The sequence below is a fragment of the Labrus mixtus genome, chromosome 3 (genome assembly GCF_963584025.1).
Source record: "Labrus mixtus chromosome 3, fLabMix1.1, whole genome shotgun sequence".
Lineage (NCBI taxonomy): Eukaryota > Metazoa > Chordata > Actinopteri > Labriformes > Labridae > Labrus > Labrus mixtus.
In genome coordinates this window covers 33,068,226-33,085,977 of record NC_083614.1, presented here as the reverse complement: position 1 = coordinate 33,085,977, position 17,752 = coordinate 33,068,226, and the positions used below count along the sequence as shown (strand labels likewise).

The 17,752-nt window shown below is 46.2% G+C and overlaps 1 protein-coding gene across 2 annotated transcripts in view; it reads left to right on the top strand.

Annotated features, from left to right (window-relative positions):
- The window catches only part of pik3r3b (phosphoinositide-3-kinase, regulatory subunit 3b (gamma)), a 224,076-nt gene that overhangs the window by 75,961 nt on the left and 130,363 nt on the right, over window positions 1-17,752 (top strand). The window lies entirely within an intron of this gene.

Below are 17,752 nucleotides of genomic sequence, written 5' to 3'. Positions count from 1 at the left end.
GATTAATGTCTCTTTAAGTGCCCGAGACACTTTTAAGAAAAGTGCTGAAATTAAAAGCCATGAACAAAATAAACATCTGTTTCTGCATGACGAGAACTCTTTTTGTCTAACAGTAACAGCACAGTCGCAGGTGTGCAGAAACAGATGTTTTACAGATGTGTGTCCATGTGTGACATTCAAAGCTACAAACTAAATATTTTCTCTTGCAGTAAAAGGCAGCACACTGATGGTAGATTTGGTTTTTAGCTCAGTAAATAATTACATAATTCAAACTGTGGAGGCAACAGGTGTCTCAGCACCGACAGCTGGAGTTCTATAATCTCCTCTCCTGATCTCCCTCTTTTATTTGAACCAATAAAAACCCCCGCTGAGGCTGCACCGCCTCGTCTCAGACGGCTGAGGCTGAACGGAGCCGAAGTCTCTCTCCCAAAAAAAAAGTTGGCCGAGTTTGAGTTTGCTGAAGTTCAGGTTTGGCACCACCAGGGAGAGCTCTGACTCCGTACTTTATTTTGGGATGCAGGCGGGGAACTCACAAAAATCAGGCTGCTGACTCTGCTGAGAGGCGGAGGGAGAGGAGAGAGAGGGGACGGGAGAGAGAGAGATAAGGGAGAGAGAGGGGACGGGAGAGAGAGGAGAGAGAGGGGACGAGAGAGAGAGAGATAAGGGAGAGAGAGGAGAGAGAGGGGAGAGAGAGAGGAGAGAGAGGGGACGGGAGAGAGAGAGATAAGGGAGAGAGAGGGGACGGGAGAGAGAGAGATAAGGGAGAGAGAGGAGGGAGAGAGAGGAGAGAGAGGGGACGGGAGGGAGAGAGATAAGGGAGAGAGAGGAGAGAGAGGGGAGAGAGAGAGGAGAGAGAGGGGACGGGAGAGAGAGAGATAAGGGAGAGAGAGGGGACGGGAGAGAGAGAGATAAGGGAGAGAGAGGAGGGAGAGAGAGGAGAGAGAGGGGACGGGAGGGAGAGAGATAAGGGAGAGAGAGGAGAGAGAGGGGACGGGAGAGAGAGAGGAGAGAGAGGGGACGGGAGAGAGAGAGATAAGGGAGAGAGGGGAGAGAGAGAGGGGACGGGAGAGAGAGAGGAGAGAGAGGGGACGGGAGAGAGAGAGATAAGGGAGAGAGGGGAGAGAGAGAGGGGACGGGAGAGAGAGAGGAGAGAGAGGGGACGGGAGAGAGAGAGATAAGGGAGAGAGGGGAGAGAGAGAGGGGACGGGAGAGTGGGGAGAGAGAGATAAGGGAGGAGAGACATAAGGGAGAGAGAGGGGACGGGAGAGAGGGGAGAGAGAGAGATAAGGGAGGGGGAGAGAGAGCGATAAGGGAGGGAGAGAGAGGAGAGAGAGAGATAAGGGAGGGAGAGAGAGGAGAGAGAGGGGAGAGAGAGAGATAAGGGAGGGAGAGAGAGGAGAGAGGGGACGGGAGAGAGAGGAGAGAGAGGGGACGGGAGAGAGAGAGATAAGGGAGAGAGAGGGGACGGGAGAGAGAGAGATAAATAAGGGAGAGAGAGGGGACGGGAGAGAGAGAGATAAGGGAGAGAGAGGAGGGAGAGAGAGAGGAGAGAGAGGGGACGGGAGAGAGAGAGATAAGGGAGAGAGAGGAGAGAGAGAGGGGACGGGAGAGAGAGAGGAGAGAGAGGGGACGGGAGAGAGAGAGATAAGGGAGAGAGGGGAGAGAGAGAGGGGACGGGAGAGAGAGGAGAGAGAGAGATAAGGGAGGGAGAGAGAGGGGAGAGAGAGCGATAAGGGAGGGAGAGAGAGGGGAGAGAGAGAGATAAGGGAGGGAGAGAGAGGAGAGAGGGGACGGGAGAGAGTGGAGAGAGAGAGATAAGGGAGGGAGAGAGAGGAGAGAGAGGGGACGAGAGAGAGAGAGAGGGGACGGGAGAGAGAGGGGAGAGAGAGGAGAGAGAGGGGACGGGAGAGAGTGGAGAGAGAGAGATAACGGAGGGAGAGAGAGGAGAGAGAGGGGACGAGAGAGAGAGAGAGGGGACGGGAGAGAGAGGGGAGAGAGAGGAGAGAGAGGGGACGGGAGAGAGTGGAGAGAGAGAGATAACGGAGGGAGAGAGAGGAGAGAGAGGGGACGAGAGAGAGAGAAATGAGGGAGAGGGAGAGAGGGAGAGGAGAGAGAGATAAGGGAGGGAGAGAGAGAGAGAGGGGACGGGAGAGAGAAATGAGGGAGAGGGAGAGAGGATACAAAGTGAGACACAATAAAGAGAGATGAGGGAGGGAAGGAGAAGACAAAGAAGACAGGAGAGAGGGGATGGGAGAGAAATGGGACAGGAGGATGGTAGAGAGAGGAGAGGGGGTGGGAGAGAGAATGTAGAGAGGGAGGGTGAGAGAGGAAAGAGGGGGAGACAGAAAACAGAGCTGCAACATTATGTGGGTGACTGTAAAAAAGCGTTTTGATCTCAGATATTGTCTGTTGTGACATGAAGATGAGAAACTTCTTCACTCTGACTCCGGGGAAACATCTAATAAGAATCCTGACTTTTAGTGATGATGAGTGTTAACGGGTAGGAAAAGAAGATTCTAGATTCTGACATTTAGGGGGGAAATAATTAGAGCCTAATGTTTCACTTCCCTTTAAAACAGAACTACAAAATAAAAGCCTTTTTTATCTGTCAGATTGACCTGAGGAAAAATCCTCATCTTCATCTTCCTGATGAGAGACGACCGACTCTACCACTGAGCCACCGCCGCCCAAAGAGAAGTCTTAGGTGGTCTGTGTTGAGTTCATCTTAGTTTTAATGAATATAAATGTCGATGTAAACTCCTTCACGCTGTCTAAATTGCACAAAAACAAACATTTTTTGCAGTTTGGAAGTGTTTGCTTGCAACTTTTGATGGATTAATTTCCCTCCGGTGCACCTGTATTATGAACAAGTAGTCTTTTTTTAAAGCTTCAAATACCTTTTCGATATCAGATATCATTAAAATATCGGAGATTGTATCGTCTTAGAACTCATGCTATCAGAAAAGGATCGAAGTATTGAGCATTTCAAGAACCTTTTGTCCGTAAGAATCAAGCACAGATTGAAATCAACGAGTTTTAGATCTCTCAATTGATCCCTGCAGAGTCTCCTGCAGGTTTTTAAAAATGTTTCCAGTTTGAGAAAGTTGTGAAGGAATTTCCTCCTGTTGTTGTTTTATCCAGAAGATTCTTTCAACTCAAACAAACAGGATCATAAGACCCCAAAATCAGAACAAATGACTCGTCATGATGGACATCTCTCAATGCAAATTCAATTTCTGCTACAATCAAATGCAGTACATCCTGCATTAAGAAGGAAAAAGACACACACGCACACACACACACACACACACCTGGCCTCCTTGGGCAGTGTTGGGAGGTCAGCGTGGGGCCAAAGATACACACATACTCCAAGAAGTTGACTGAGAGGGGCTGACATGTAGGCACTCAGAGGAATTTAACATGCAGGCTTGACACGCACATCCACATATATGTAGAGACAGAAAGGGGGGGCTGCACGGGAGGAATCCAACGCACATTATGGTGGAGAGAAACGCAGCCGCTGACATCCCGCAGTCACAGCGGCTTTGTGTGCAGTAAGCAGTCTAATGGACACGGACAGATCCTATGGAATATATATGAAAAGAGGGAGTGTGTGTGCTGACATGTGACTGCCAGGTCAGGTGAACACACACAAAAGAAGAAGTTTGGTTTGGACGTTTAGAGGGCAGAGAGGGGTGGTGTGATGACTGTGAGAGAAACCAGAGGAAGCACAGCGGGGGGGTCAATAAAGAGTCACTTGTCTGTGATTGGTCCGGACATTTCTCTGTCTCTTTCCTCTCTGTCAGAGTTGTTATGAGGTGTGCAGGAAGACGAGGCTGATGGTTCAGAAATATGAGTAAACATGAGAGGTGGTCTTCATGCTACTGTCTTCCTATCTGATCATTAAGGAAACATGTTGAAGTGCTGGCTTCTCTGACAACAATGCAGCAGCCAGTATGTCCTCCTTCTAACTTTAGATTCTGATCCTGAATGCTCTGGATTTGTTTGGACCAGAGAAGGTAGGCGCTTTTAAGGTGACCCCCCCACACGGCCGTTTTGGACGCCCCTCAGTTTGCCAGATATGACAGCAGTTATCAGGTCAAACCAACAGGTGTTGCAGTGATGGAAGCAGGCAAGAGAAGTGGTTCAGATAGAAGTGATTGTACCCGACCTAAAAAGCCTCTGCATGTTTCTAATAAGCTCCACGAGCAGAAACGTGCTCAAACTAGGATCAATATTGGAGATGCTTTTGAAAAATGGAGAGAGGTTAGAACACAGAAAGGTTTACAGACCCATGCAGAGCTGGATAAACACTGAAGCTTCAGAGTCCACCACATGGTGACCTGAGTGAGCATCGACTCTAGAGAGGAGGGGGGGGGGAGACAGCTCTCTATGATGTTTTGAATTTGGACTGCAGTACCCATTTTAAAGGCATCTTGTCAGAGTTACATGTTGCTCCAGTTTGGTGAATTTGATGGATCATAATCAGAGAGTGATGTAACATCGCTCCGGCTGCTGCAGTGCTCTGCCTCTTTGTTGTGTTTGTGCTGCATGAGTTATGGAATAATGTTATGTAACAGGGAGTCGTTACTTTCTGCAGGCTGTTCCACTGCCTCACATCCATCTAATTGATCTGTGTGTGTGTGTGTGTGTGTGTGTGTGTGTGTGTGTGTGTGTGTGTGTGTGTGTGTGTGTGTGTCTTAAATGTTTATTTTAGCATTTTATTGGTTAGCTGCATATGTAAAGAATTTTCCCATTAAATTGAGTGTGTGGTGTGTGTGTGTGACCGTTCGGTGTGTGTGTGTGTGTGTGTGTGAGACCGTTTGGTGTGTGTGTGTGTGTGTGTGTGTGTGTGGGGGGGGGGGGGTGTGTGTGAGGGTGTGTGTGTGTGGGGTGTGTGTGAGGGTGTGTGTGTGTGTGTGTGGGGTGTGTGTGTGTGTGTGTGTGGGGTGTGTGTGAGGGTGTGACCGTTCGGTGTGTGTGTGTGTGTGTGTGTGTGTGTGTGTGTGTGTGTGTGTGTGTGTGTGTGTGTGTGTGTGTGTGTGTGTGTGTGTGTGGTGTGTGTGAGGGTGTGTGTGTGTGTGTGTGTGTGTGTGTGAGGGTGTGACAGGCGCAGAAAGCTTTCGAGAACATTACCTCATCTAGTTGACCTCCGATTGGTACACGTCCCGGGCGTTGCCATGGTGACAGCTAGCCTTTTTTAGCCGGTTGGTTCTGCCGTGCCCACACATCGCTCACTGTGTGTTGGCCCAGTAACTCTCTGAGTGTGTGAGGCGCTGTGCTTCTATCTTTGTGAGGACCAGATTGAGTTTTTCACACCTTGAAGGTGACGACATCCCCTGTGAGAAACATTCTAAACGTATATATTTACAGTGAGGACGATTTTAGACATTTCAGAGACAATCAAGGACAATAAGTGAAGACGGAAAGTGTGGCCAAGAGATAGAGGAGGAGGAAGGCGACGGAGAGAAACACCACCGTGAGCTGTCGGGAGCTGAAGCCAGAGAAAAAAGTCTCCTCAGCCAGCTGGTTCAGAGGCTCCGCCCACTTCACATGACCCGACCAGGGCAGCCTCAGGACTGCGGCAAACCCCCCAAAATACGACCAAATGATCAAGCAACATAAAGGAATCTAGACTCAAACACAGTAAATTAAAATGATGTCATACCTTAAATATTGAGTACACATTGGCAGATTACCTGAGCACTGTAAAAAATGTCAGGTTAAGAAAAGTCCTGACAATGTACAGACTCAGCAAACACTGTAAAAAAGTCTAAACTAAGGAAAGTCCTGACCTGAACAGACTCATCTTCTCGCTCCCAGAGGAGGACTGACTCTGCTCTCACTGTGACACCTTACAGGTAGACACAAAGCTCCACTTCCTCACAACATGCCCCAAATATCAGACTGTGAGACTCCCATAGCTACTGGGAGAAAACATTTAAAAAATATATATATATATATTGCATAACATTTCCTGAGATACCACACCGACTGTTATATGAAGAAATGTTCCTTTAATTGGCAGTTTAGGAGTCAGATCTTGATTTTTAGATTTAAACGGTCAATGGGTTCGGTATCCAAATAATGTCCTCACAAGTATACATAGACAAGTGCGCGTGTGTGTGCGTGTGTGTGTGTGAATAAGTGGGCATTTTCATCACTGCTGGGTTTGTGTGTGTATCTGTGTCAGTGTGTTGTGTGTCTGTTTGTTCACTTTGACCCAGTTAGAATTTGGACGACGATAACATGGATGTGCTAACAAGCCAACTGACACATGAACACGCACACACACACACACACACACACACACACACACACACACACACACACAGAGACACAGTGCCAGCTCAGGCACAGAGTGGGCAGTGTCTGTTTTGGAAACGATGACTCATGTTGGCTCAGACTGCAGCAGAATACACTCCAACATACACTCAACACACACACACACACACACACACATGCATGCAAACATACAGACTTTACACTGCAGCAGTGTGTGTGTCATAATTTTTCAAAGTTGAACTGAAATAATTGCATCCTACTTATCCCTCTCTCCACAGATAGACGCAGATGTAATTTCTTTCTTTCTTCTCTCCCCATCCAATCTGTTAACGGCTCCCGGCTAACAACCGATCAACCAATCTGCAGCCCTGGAACCATTAAATAATCTTTTATTTCTCCGTGCCTCCTTTATGCACTCCTCCATCTCCCCTCTTCTCTCTTCCCTTCTCATCTCCTCTCTCTTTTCCCTCCCTCTTTTTATTCACTCATTCATCACCGTCCCTTCTCTTCCCCTCCCTGCGCTCGCTGACAGGAGCCGCTGAGATCAGCAAAACACAAATTAAAAGAGCTCCATCTCTCCATCCTTTTTTTTCCCCTCCATCTCAATCTCTCCATCATCCCCGTCCGTCCGCCCGTCCTCCCTCATCGTCTGTCGGTCTCGGCTCTGCTATTGGTCGGAGGTGATGTCATCATCTTCCTGTGGCGCCCGTCAATAACCTATTAGGAGGCAGCGTTTTTACAGTCAGCTGGGGAGCGGGGAGCACAATGGACGTGAGGTGAAATAAAAGCTTCAGGCTGCAGAGCTGTGTGTGTGTGTCTGTGTGTGTGTGTGTGTGTGTGTGTGTGTGTGTGTGTGTGTGTGTGTGTGTGTGTGTGTGTGTGTGTGTCTGTGTCTGTGTGTGTGTGTGTGTGTGTGTGTGTGTGTGTGTGTGTGTGTGTGTGTGTGTAAACTAAGACGTGTTTCTGGTCCGAGTTGTTCAGCGTGAAGAAGAAACTGTGTGAAAGTCAGACGTCTTTTCTCTCCTCTCAGCAGCAGCACTTCCTGTTTCTCTGAGTGGGAGAGTTTTGCTTTATTTCCCACAGGAGAGAAAACGAGATGCAGAGATTTACATCCATATGTGTGTTAGCATGTTTGTGCGTCAGATTAGCTTACGTTAGAAACACACGAGGAAGATATGAAAGCACACGACTGGAGTATATTTCTCCTGAAAGTTTGTCGTACATTTCATGGCGGTCTGCTCCTGAAATCTTCCTGACTTGCTTGTTTACACGTCCCTCACAGTGTGACAGTTTCTCTGTCGGGCAGCGGGGGGGCGGGGGGGCAAGACGTGATGTACAAACAACGACTCAAAAACAGCAGATGAAAGATGAAGAAAAGAGTGTCCCAAGTTGCTATGTGCAATAAGACGTATCCACAGTATCGATGAATGAGTGGGGCGTGCTGGGGAGCAGAAAATAGTAGGTAGTAGCTTCACTATGTGAGCCTGTCACTTCCTGGTTTGTTGATATGACATCATCTACCCCCACCTTGACTTCATGTCGGGGCTGGGAGGAAGAATTCTACAAAGTCGGGAAATCAGTTTGTGTTCACAAATGTATCTCACTCCCTGAAATGATCGGGTTTTGTGTTTCCACCAGGTGCATGATGGGAAATGGAGTCACCTGTAAGTCTTTGCAAAATCTGAGACTGTGACTAAGAACTCTGAGTTGCCACAGTTTGTTTTTTAGATGTGAGAGGGTGTCTGTCGTTTGTCTTAGTTTTAGTGTTTAAAGACATAAAGGATGTGAGTCCAACATGAAAAAAGGATCCACACTGACTTTCCCTTGGCGTCGATTTTGTGGTCTGCCACGAGATTTGAACACATCACGAGTCACCGCTTTGTTAAGAAGTCGTCATCAGTTCACAGGTTTCTGTGAGGCCACACTGTTGGAAAAAAGAAAAAGATGTTGACTCAATTCAGAAATGTGCATCACGCCTTCTGCACTGTCCTCCCCTCTGCCTCCTCCCTCAACACTTTCCTCTCGATGATGTCATCGCTCACACAGCGCCCGGTGTGTCCTGTTACCGCAGAAACAGCCTCGCACACTCGGTCTGCAAAATGCTGTTTGGATTTAATTTCTGCATGTCAAAGCTTTGATAACCTGCATAGTGTGTACATGTTGTCTTCATCTCTCGCTCTCCTCGTCCTCTCAGCGGCTCGCTCCCCGTCTCAGATTTTTATCTGCGCCATATGTTGCTCTGTAACACGAGTGGCTGAAGCGATACCTGTGGCTTCACCGTCTGTTACAGTCGCACACGCTGAAGCTCTCGATGTCTTTTGTTCCCTTTTTTCTCTCAGTGTGCAGCTGCATGAAGTCGTCACATTTTTACTCCATAGTTCTTACCCACAGTCACACAGTTTAACAGTCACACAGTTTAACGTTTAACCACCTAGATCCTCCTCGAAGAGTCCTGAGCCACGACTGGTGCCCTGTTGGTGCACTCAGTGAAAAATGCTCCCAAGTCTTTTTTCTTTTGTTCTCTATGGATTCAGAGTCAGTTCATTTTTTAAACACATTCATCATTAGGCTAAATTAATTTTTTTTGGGGGGACATTTTTTGCTTTCATTGGATAAGGCCACTGAAGATTGTCGGTAAATGTTTGGAGGAGAGAGTTTGGGATTCAAACCTCTGACAGCTGCAAACGAAGACTTTAGCCTTTAACATGCAGCATGAGACAGAACCAAAAGGCTAGTTAGTGCCCGAAGCTAAATTAGCTTTTGCCTCAGCATAAACGAATCCCTCCTTTCCTGTTTGGCTTCCACTTTGAAACAAAGTTGAACTGATGAAAGTTCATATGGGAATAAAAATCGAGCAGCAAATGTTGAAAATGAAGCCAATGTGGAAGAGCAAACAAAATCCCAGTTCTTGGACTGTCCACTTGAGGCTTTGTAAAAGAGCGAAGGAAACCCCGTTAGGTCCAATCTTAAAATGTTATTTTATACAGCAGAAATAAACATGTTTACAGCCTGGTTGGAAAAACATTCTTGGTCTCTATAGCTCAGATCAAAGAACGCTGAAGGCCTCTGAATATCTGTTTGGAGTTTGAATGCTGTGTCAAATGTTTGTTTCTTTTATTTGTGTGTTGCAAATGGAGCCGCTGTGATGCAAGACAAGGATCAGTCTGAGTCTGTGGTCTGACTGATGAAGTTTAATCAGTCAGTCAGTCAGTCAGTCAGTCAAACAACCAACCAACCAGTCAGTCAACCAAACAACCAGTCAGTCAGTCAGTCAGTCAGTCAGTCAGTCAGTCAAACAAACAACCAACCAACCAGTCAGTCAAACAACCAACCAACCAGTCAGTCAAACAACCAACCAACCAGTCAGTCAGTCAGTCAGTCAGTCAACCAACCAACCAACCAGTCAGTCAAACAACCAAACAACCAGTCAGTCAGTCAGTCAAACAACCAACCAACCAACCAGTCAGTCAGTCAAACAACCAATCAACCAAACAACCAGTCAGTCAGTCAGTCAGTCAACCAACCAACCAAACAACCAGTCAGTCAGTCAGTCAGTCAAACAACCAACCAACCAGTCAGTCAGTCAACCAATCAACCAGTCAGTCAGTCAGTCAGTCAGTCAGTCAGTCAAACAAACAACCAACCAACCAGTCAGTCAAACAACCAACCAACCAGTCAGTCAGTCAAACAACCAAACAACCAGTCAGTCAGTCAGTCAGTCAGTCAGTCAGTCAAACAACCAACCAACCAACCAGTCAGTCAGTCAAACAACCAATCAACCAAACAACCAGTCAGTCAGTCAGTCAGTCAGTCAGTCAACCAACCAACCAAACAACCAGTCAGTCAGTCAGTCAGTCAGTCAGTCAAACAACCAACCAACCAACCAGTCAGTCAAACAACCAAACAACCAGTCAGTCAGTCAGTCAGTCAGTCAGTCAGTCAGTCAGTCAGTCAACCAATCAACCAAACAACCAGTCAGTCAGTCAGTCAGTCAGTCAACCAATCAACCAATCAGTCAGTCAACCAACCAACCAAACAACCAGTCAGTCAGTCAGTCAAACAACCAACCAACCAGTCAGTCAGTCAGTCAACCAATCAACCAAACAACCAGTCAGTCAGTCAGTCAGTCAGTCAGTCAACCAACCAACCAATCAACCAACCAACCAACCAGTCAGTCAGTCAACCAACCAACCAAACAACCAACCAGTCAGTCAGTCAGTCAGTCAGTCAACCAATCAACCAAACAACCAACCAGTCAGTCAGTCAGTCAGTCAGTCAGTCAACCAATCAACCAAACAACCAGTCAGTCAGTCAGTCAGTCAGTCAGTCAACCAACCAACCAATCAACCAACCAACCAACCAGTCAGTCAGTCAAACAACCAACCAACCAGTCAGTCAGTCAGTCAACCAATCAACCAACCAGTCAGTCAGTCAACCAATCAACCAAACAACCAGTCAGTCAGTCAGTCAGTCAGTCAGTCAGTCAGTCAGTCAACCAACCAACCAATCAACCAACCAGTCAGTCAGTCAACCAATCAACCAACCAACCAGTCAGTCAGTCAGTCAGTCAACCAATCAACCAACCAGTCAGTCAGTCAACCAACCAACCGACCAATCAACCAACCAGTCAGTCAGTCAACCAACCAACCAAACAACCAGTCAGTTAGTCAACCAATCAACCAAACAACCAGTTAGTCAGTCAGTCAGTCAGTCAACCAACCAACCAACCAATCAGTCAGTCAACCAACCAACCAACCAACCAGTCAGTTAGTCAGTCATGCCATAAGAGTCTATAACAGCCAATGAGAATCTTCTGTCAATACTTCAGTGATTTCTTCACACTCACTGAGGACATTGATTTAAAGTACGAGAGGTTTTCAGAACTGAATTAAAAGTATGAATAAGGAGATATTTATACTGAGATATGAGCCATGAATTCTTTGGAGAAAACAGACTGATCTATATTTGAAGTTAGACATTAAACACCCCCATGTAGCTGGAATGGAACAATCCTTGTTCTCGACTATGAGACTGTCAGTCGACTGAGGCTCTCACAAACAAATCATCCAAGATTTGACTATTTGGGGTCACACCTAATCACAAAAACTGCCTTAATGTTCAAAAGCACAAAGAATTGATGATGAAGACCATGGTGATCTTATTGTTGTTTATCTATAGGTGTTTTTATTTGTAGTCTTTACATCCTGACTCAGCATCTTTAGATTTGAACTCTGACCGAACTCTCGCACTCCGCTTCACCTCGGCGGTGAAAAGGTTTCTAACCCGACGAGATTAGTCGCTCTCAAATCTGATGTAGGGATTTAAAATGAAAAATGAAACATAAGGTATTTGGATGAGTGCGGCGTACTGAGTCAGAGAGACGCACAAAGGAAAGGCTGATCTGTGTTGGTTTTTCAGACGAGCTGATTTATCCTTTAATGCCGATTCTCTCTCAACTATTATTAAATTTTGGCCTTTGGATGAACTTCCCTCTGCAGTCGGCTTCTCTTTGTTCTGTCTGTCAGTTTGAGTATTTCTGCACCTCCCTCTCTCTCTCTCTCTCTCTCTCTCTTTACTCTTTAATTTCTGTCCCCTTTCCTCCTGTTGCATTTCTTTGACTTGTTGTAATATCGGAGTGTGTGTGTGAGCAGAATGCCAAGGACGCTGGGTAGGCGGGGAGGTGAGCGAGTTCACACATACAGATATGAAAACACAAACACATACATTTCTATACACAGCAGCAGCAAACTCCTGCACTGCGGTGATCTGAAGTATTTAGTGAACAAAGTGAATAAGTTCAGAGGGTTCAAAGCAGGATAATAACTCCGGGGACCGCACACACACACACACACCCTGAAACCTACACGTCGTTGTGTGGTCAGTGAGGAATGAATCTTTCTGTTGCTATTTTATTCTCATTCCTGCCTTTCTCCCCCCCGTTACTAAATCCATCTCTGTCTTATTCCGTGCTCTGTCTCTCTTGCCAAAGTGCTGACCAGCGCACGAGAGGATGATATTTAAAGCGAGCCCCCTACAACCTAAAAAAACATGTCCCCGAATGATCCCAAAAAGACACATGCTAAAAACTTGTTGAACTCGTATAGGACGTATTGGAAAGCTACAGGCCTTTATGTTAGCTGGTGATACACTCACACTGATTCCAGTGCACATGAACAGGTGCCTGTCGTCAGCGCGCAGTGTGAGCCAGGTGTCGCCTTTGTTTGAAAAATATCTTGCTCTTGTTCCATTTCTGCAAAGTTTTGCGCACCTGACCTTCAATTCCAGACACAGAGACCACAAACAACATCCCTCCTGCAGCAACACTCATACTTTATCTGGACAATTATTCTCACTCTACCTGCTGTAGGTCAACTGATTTTTTGATATGAAGAGGTCCCTAATGGACCCCCAAAACAGCTGGATATTCTACCTATTGGAATACAAAAGACAGAATATGTTAATCGTCTTCATACAGAAACATACCACAGACTGTGGATATGAATGGACGAAGCCTGAGTGATGTCACACATCTGTTCCTGCAGGGTGCTTTGGAGTCCCATTGATGGCTGTCTCCATGCTTTTCCGATGTGGGGGCGCCAGTTTCCTAGCGGCTAGTGAACGCGCCCCATGTATTGAGGCTTTAGTCCTACAAACGGGCAGCCCAGAGTCCAATCCAATCTGCGGCTCCTTTCCTGCATGTCATTCCCAAGCGGCAACCTCCGCTGTTGCCAACGCAAATGAAGCCAATGCAAAAGTGCAGAATCCTGCAGTTCCTCGAGTGTCCACTAGAGGCTGGCTGCAGAAGCACAGGAAGTCACATACACACCCATTCTAAAAAGCATTTTATTACTGCGGAAATTAACATGTTTACAGCCTGGCACAAAAAACAAATAGGTTCTAATTAGTTATTGTCATCACACACCGTACAGGGGCAAACCGTTTTGATTTCATGAACGATATGTGTTATCCAGAGTTGGGCGCGTAGCTGACTCGATTGACAGGTGGGCGGGATGTAACGGTTTGTCAGGAGGTTTAAAACCCGCCTCAGCTCCAGCTCTCAGCCTGTCGTTAGGTTGCCTGAAAGTTAGACTGAGACAGCATTTCCAACATGGCGGCTGCTGCTGATGAGCCTCTGGAGCCCCCTGCAGGAACAGATGGGTGACGTCACTCCGGCTTCAAACATGAATATTTACAGTCTATGGGTGTGGTAGCACGTCGCAGTCAGTCCCCTCTGTATATTACCTTAGGTGCCTAAATGCATGCATTTGATTTCTTTATCAAAATATGAACATAACTCGGCGCCTATGCCGTCAACACCTGCAGAGAAAATACATTCTTACTCTACACACAGTGCATAGTAAAAACAGTTTATTACATGTAACATGCATCTGCAGAAACAAAGTATCTGCAGGTCCATTTATAGATGTAATAAAGTGGGATCATAAATATTCATCAGAAACATTACGATGCTTTTAATGCATGTCCTTTGTTGTGAAGTGTTTCCTCAAAGGTTCTCTGGACTTCTTCAACGTGTCGCTGACTGCATGCTCCCTATAAAAACTGTGACATATAATATAATATAATAATATATAGTCATAATCAGCCTGCTGCTTGAATATGCATTCTCTCTTACACAAAACCTACAAAACAAGGCGAGCGCAGGGCATTAAGATGCATCAAAGGAGGCTTCTTTTTCATATATGTCGATTTGAAGCTTGCATAAACACTTCTTCTTTCCCTTTAATGATAACAGTGACGGAAGAAAGTCATCTCACATCACTTTTAACGTCTCACATCTCCTCCTCACGTCTCGCTAACAGACTCCTCAGAGGCCCCCGGTCGTGTCTTTGTGAATCGGAAACCAGTGAAGAATAAAGTCTGGTTCAACTTTTTAAATGAGGTTCAGCTGAAGTTCATTCCCACAGGCGGTTTGAAAGTTCTCGCGGATACACAGAGAGGACCGGGCCTAGGATTAGTTGGGAGGGGGGCAGACCTTCAGTTTAATCCTCGAGTCTTCAAACAACGCACACAGTCCTCTGAGACGATGACAGCTTGTTGTGTGATCATTTTAAGTTAAGTTCATATCAGTGGCACGGCGAGTGATTGGCCACTAGGGTTGTCACGACCGCAGAATTGTAAACATTAAGACTTAAAAATAATTTAAAGGTCACATATATAGATAACCCGTCTGGTCTGGGAGCGCCTTGGTTCCTCTAGTTCGTCTACAAACCCCCCAATGATGAGAAAAGTCCATCCTCTCCGTGTTCTGCCTGCTCCACTTTTCAGAAAATGTGTACTCAAACAGGCCGTTTGGAGATTTTCCCTTCATGACATCACAAAGGGCAGTAGCCCCTCCCCCAGGTGGGTGACACTCCCACAGCTCGGTGTTTGTTCTGCCCTCTGAGTCTGCCTTCTCACCGTAAACAATAGGACATGGAGCGAGAAAGCACCGAGTACACCTGAGCCCTTCCAGAGAGGGGGCGTGGTCAGACACAGCTCATTTACATATTTAAAGGTACAGACACAGAAACAGCCTGTTCTGAGCAGGGCTGAAATAGAGGGCTGCCGTCTGAGTCCGCCAAACAATAGGGCACGGTGCGAGAAAGCCCACGCCCCTGGATGTGTTACAGAAGTGGATGCAGCGTTGGCGGCTTCAGTGTGTAAAAGTACCTGGATCCTCCATGTTCCTGGGCCCAAATCAGGACGCTGGGATTATCTGATTCAGCAGTGGACTACTGCTTTAATAAAACCTCATGGTGGTCATACAGTGTCATTCCGTTCTTCTCTTGTATTGAACGTTGTTATTTCTGCACTTTTTTTTTAATTTTGGCTTCGCAAAATACTAAACAGAACTGTGTGATAACAACTGGGCGCCGATGGTCTAGCGGTTATGACACCTGCCCAATGTGCGGAGGCTGTCGTCCTCGTTGCAGCAGTCGTGGGTTCGAGTCCGTCCCTGACCTTTTGCTGCAGGTCATCCTCCAACTCTCTTCTCCCAATTGTTTCCTGTCTCTCTTCAGCTGTTCTCTCTAACAATCACAAAAATCACCAAAAATGTTCTATGATTGGCTTATTGTTCTTTTCAAGAGTGTGTGTGTGTGTGTGTGTGTGTGTGTGTGTGTGTGTGTGTGTGTGTGTGTGTGTGTGTGTGTGTGTGTGTGTGTGTGTGTGTTTCCCAGACTAATTATAGCTCGTCGTATGCTTTAGTTTCAAGGTGACAACTTGAAACAGAAAAGTTCATCACAATGAGGATCCTCCCTCGTCTGTCACCTCCACTTTACATCACCGGTGTCAGACTGTAGATTAGCGTGTTAGCATGGTTCTTCTGCAGAGTCTGTCACATCTCATATATATCATAGTGTGTCAGCGTGTGTGTGTGTGTGTGTGTGTGTGTGTGTGTGTGTGTGTGTGTTTATCTAACTGCATGAATATAATGCTTCACTTAGTTTTTTTAAATTATCTCATGACAAACTGAAGAAGTCATACGACCGAAAACGCTCCGACTGCTTTTCTCCCACACACACACACACACACACACACACACACACACACACTCACACACACACTCACACAGGAGGAGGAGATGGTTATCGGTGTGTGGGAGTCGGGAGATGAAGATTAGTAAATTAAATAAAAAAAGACACAGAGTCGTTTTGTTGTTGCTGTAAACACTAAACAGCGACTTCTCTGTTTCTCTTCACTTTGACGTTTTCTGCTGAGGCGGTTTAAATAAGATAATCTCTGACGGGTCGGAAGAAAAAAAAAATGCAGCTACACAAAACAATGAAACGTTGAAATGCTCTCCAATGTGTCTCTTCAGTCCTCACAGTCAGTTTATCGTTTGTGTTTAACGGGAATTCTCTTTATGTGGACTTTTATTTTTTAATTTCTCACTTTATGGGTGAAAGGCCTCGTGTCCACTTAGCGTCTTTTCCTGAGCGCCATCGTCTGTTTTTGAACTCTTTTTAATGAGAGCGTTTCCAGGAGCAGGCGGTCGCCCCAGGACAGAAAGTGCAACGCCCAGCCTCTTTATTTTTTCCGAGCGCTTTGCCTTTTTTTTTTTTTTTTGCCGCGGCTTCGAGTTCAAAATATTTCAACTTTTCAGAAAGGCGCTGTCGACGTCACCGGCGCAAGATATTCCCCCTATATTTTTGCCTCCTCCACATCGTGTCTTGCATCCTCCTCGCTCCCTCGTCTCATCAGGAAATAAACGATCTCAAAATATTAAACATGGAGTAAAAACTATCGGAGCAGAGTCGGTCATACAGCGGCCGTCGTCTCTCTACTGTATACAAACTTGTTTTCAATAAGGTGACGAGTGCAGAAGAAAAAAAACGTTAAACATGTTTAATGCCGAGGTTTTCTTATAACCAAAATCTTCTTTGTAATATTCAGATTTATCTCCTATAACTAGAAAGTATTGTGCGTTTATTTGCCTCTCCCACTAATACATATTTTGCGCTTGCAGTCATCCTGCTTTCTGTCCAAACTCTCCGTGATGTAAACCAGTAGAACACACAAAAACCTAACTTAAATAGCTCCGCCTCCACAAGGTGTGCACCTGGTGTCATTCACGCAAATCTTCTTAGTAGATCACCCGCAAAACGCCCACCAACCAAACGTGCAAACTTTTGGAGTGAACACGCAATTTAGTCCTCTTTAATTGGGAGCTTAGTAAATCTGGGCCCTTGTGTGTGTGTAAGCATACCTGGACAATAAATCTGATTCTGATTCAGTAGGTTTGATGATGATTTCATTGAGTCATGAACTGAATTCTTTCAGGTACGATCAGTCGGTCGTCTCTCGTCTCAAACAGCTGTTTAACAGAGAATCTCTATACTGTCCTCTCTCTGTGTTTGACAGCTAATTCCTCCCCGATCAGCCTCGACCTCCCTCCGCCTTCACTCTAATCGCCGCTATTGGATTAGCCCAAACCAACTTTTCCACAAAAGCTGCAGGATTGCGGCGCAGCCTTCTCGTCTGTAAATTGCTTGTTGGTCTGAATGGGAGCGGTGTAATGCTGGCGAGAGCAGATGATCACACAGCTTTTGTACTGTAATGAGATTCTTACAGGAATGCTGCTGCACACACACACACACACACACACACACACACACACACACACACACACACACACACACACACTTCACAAACAGACAAACACACAATACACAGAGATGAACACAGCAGGCTTTATCTGATTAAACCACACTGCCGTCATTGTGTATGAACAGGGGATTGATTTTGTCCTTCAAATTTCCTGTGGCTCAAGTTCAAGTTCAGCCAGAGTGCGTCTTTCTTCTTCTCCTCCTCCGCGGGTTGTGCTTGTGTTGGCCTTGGACGGCGCGGGACGAGACAGCCCTTTTCGTTCAGAAGAGACGGTTTCTTCCCCGGGTCATCGAGCTTCTTCTACGTCTGTGATACGACCTCTTTTTTGATTATCTTCCTGTACCTGTACGTTATGTTT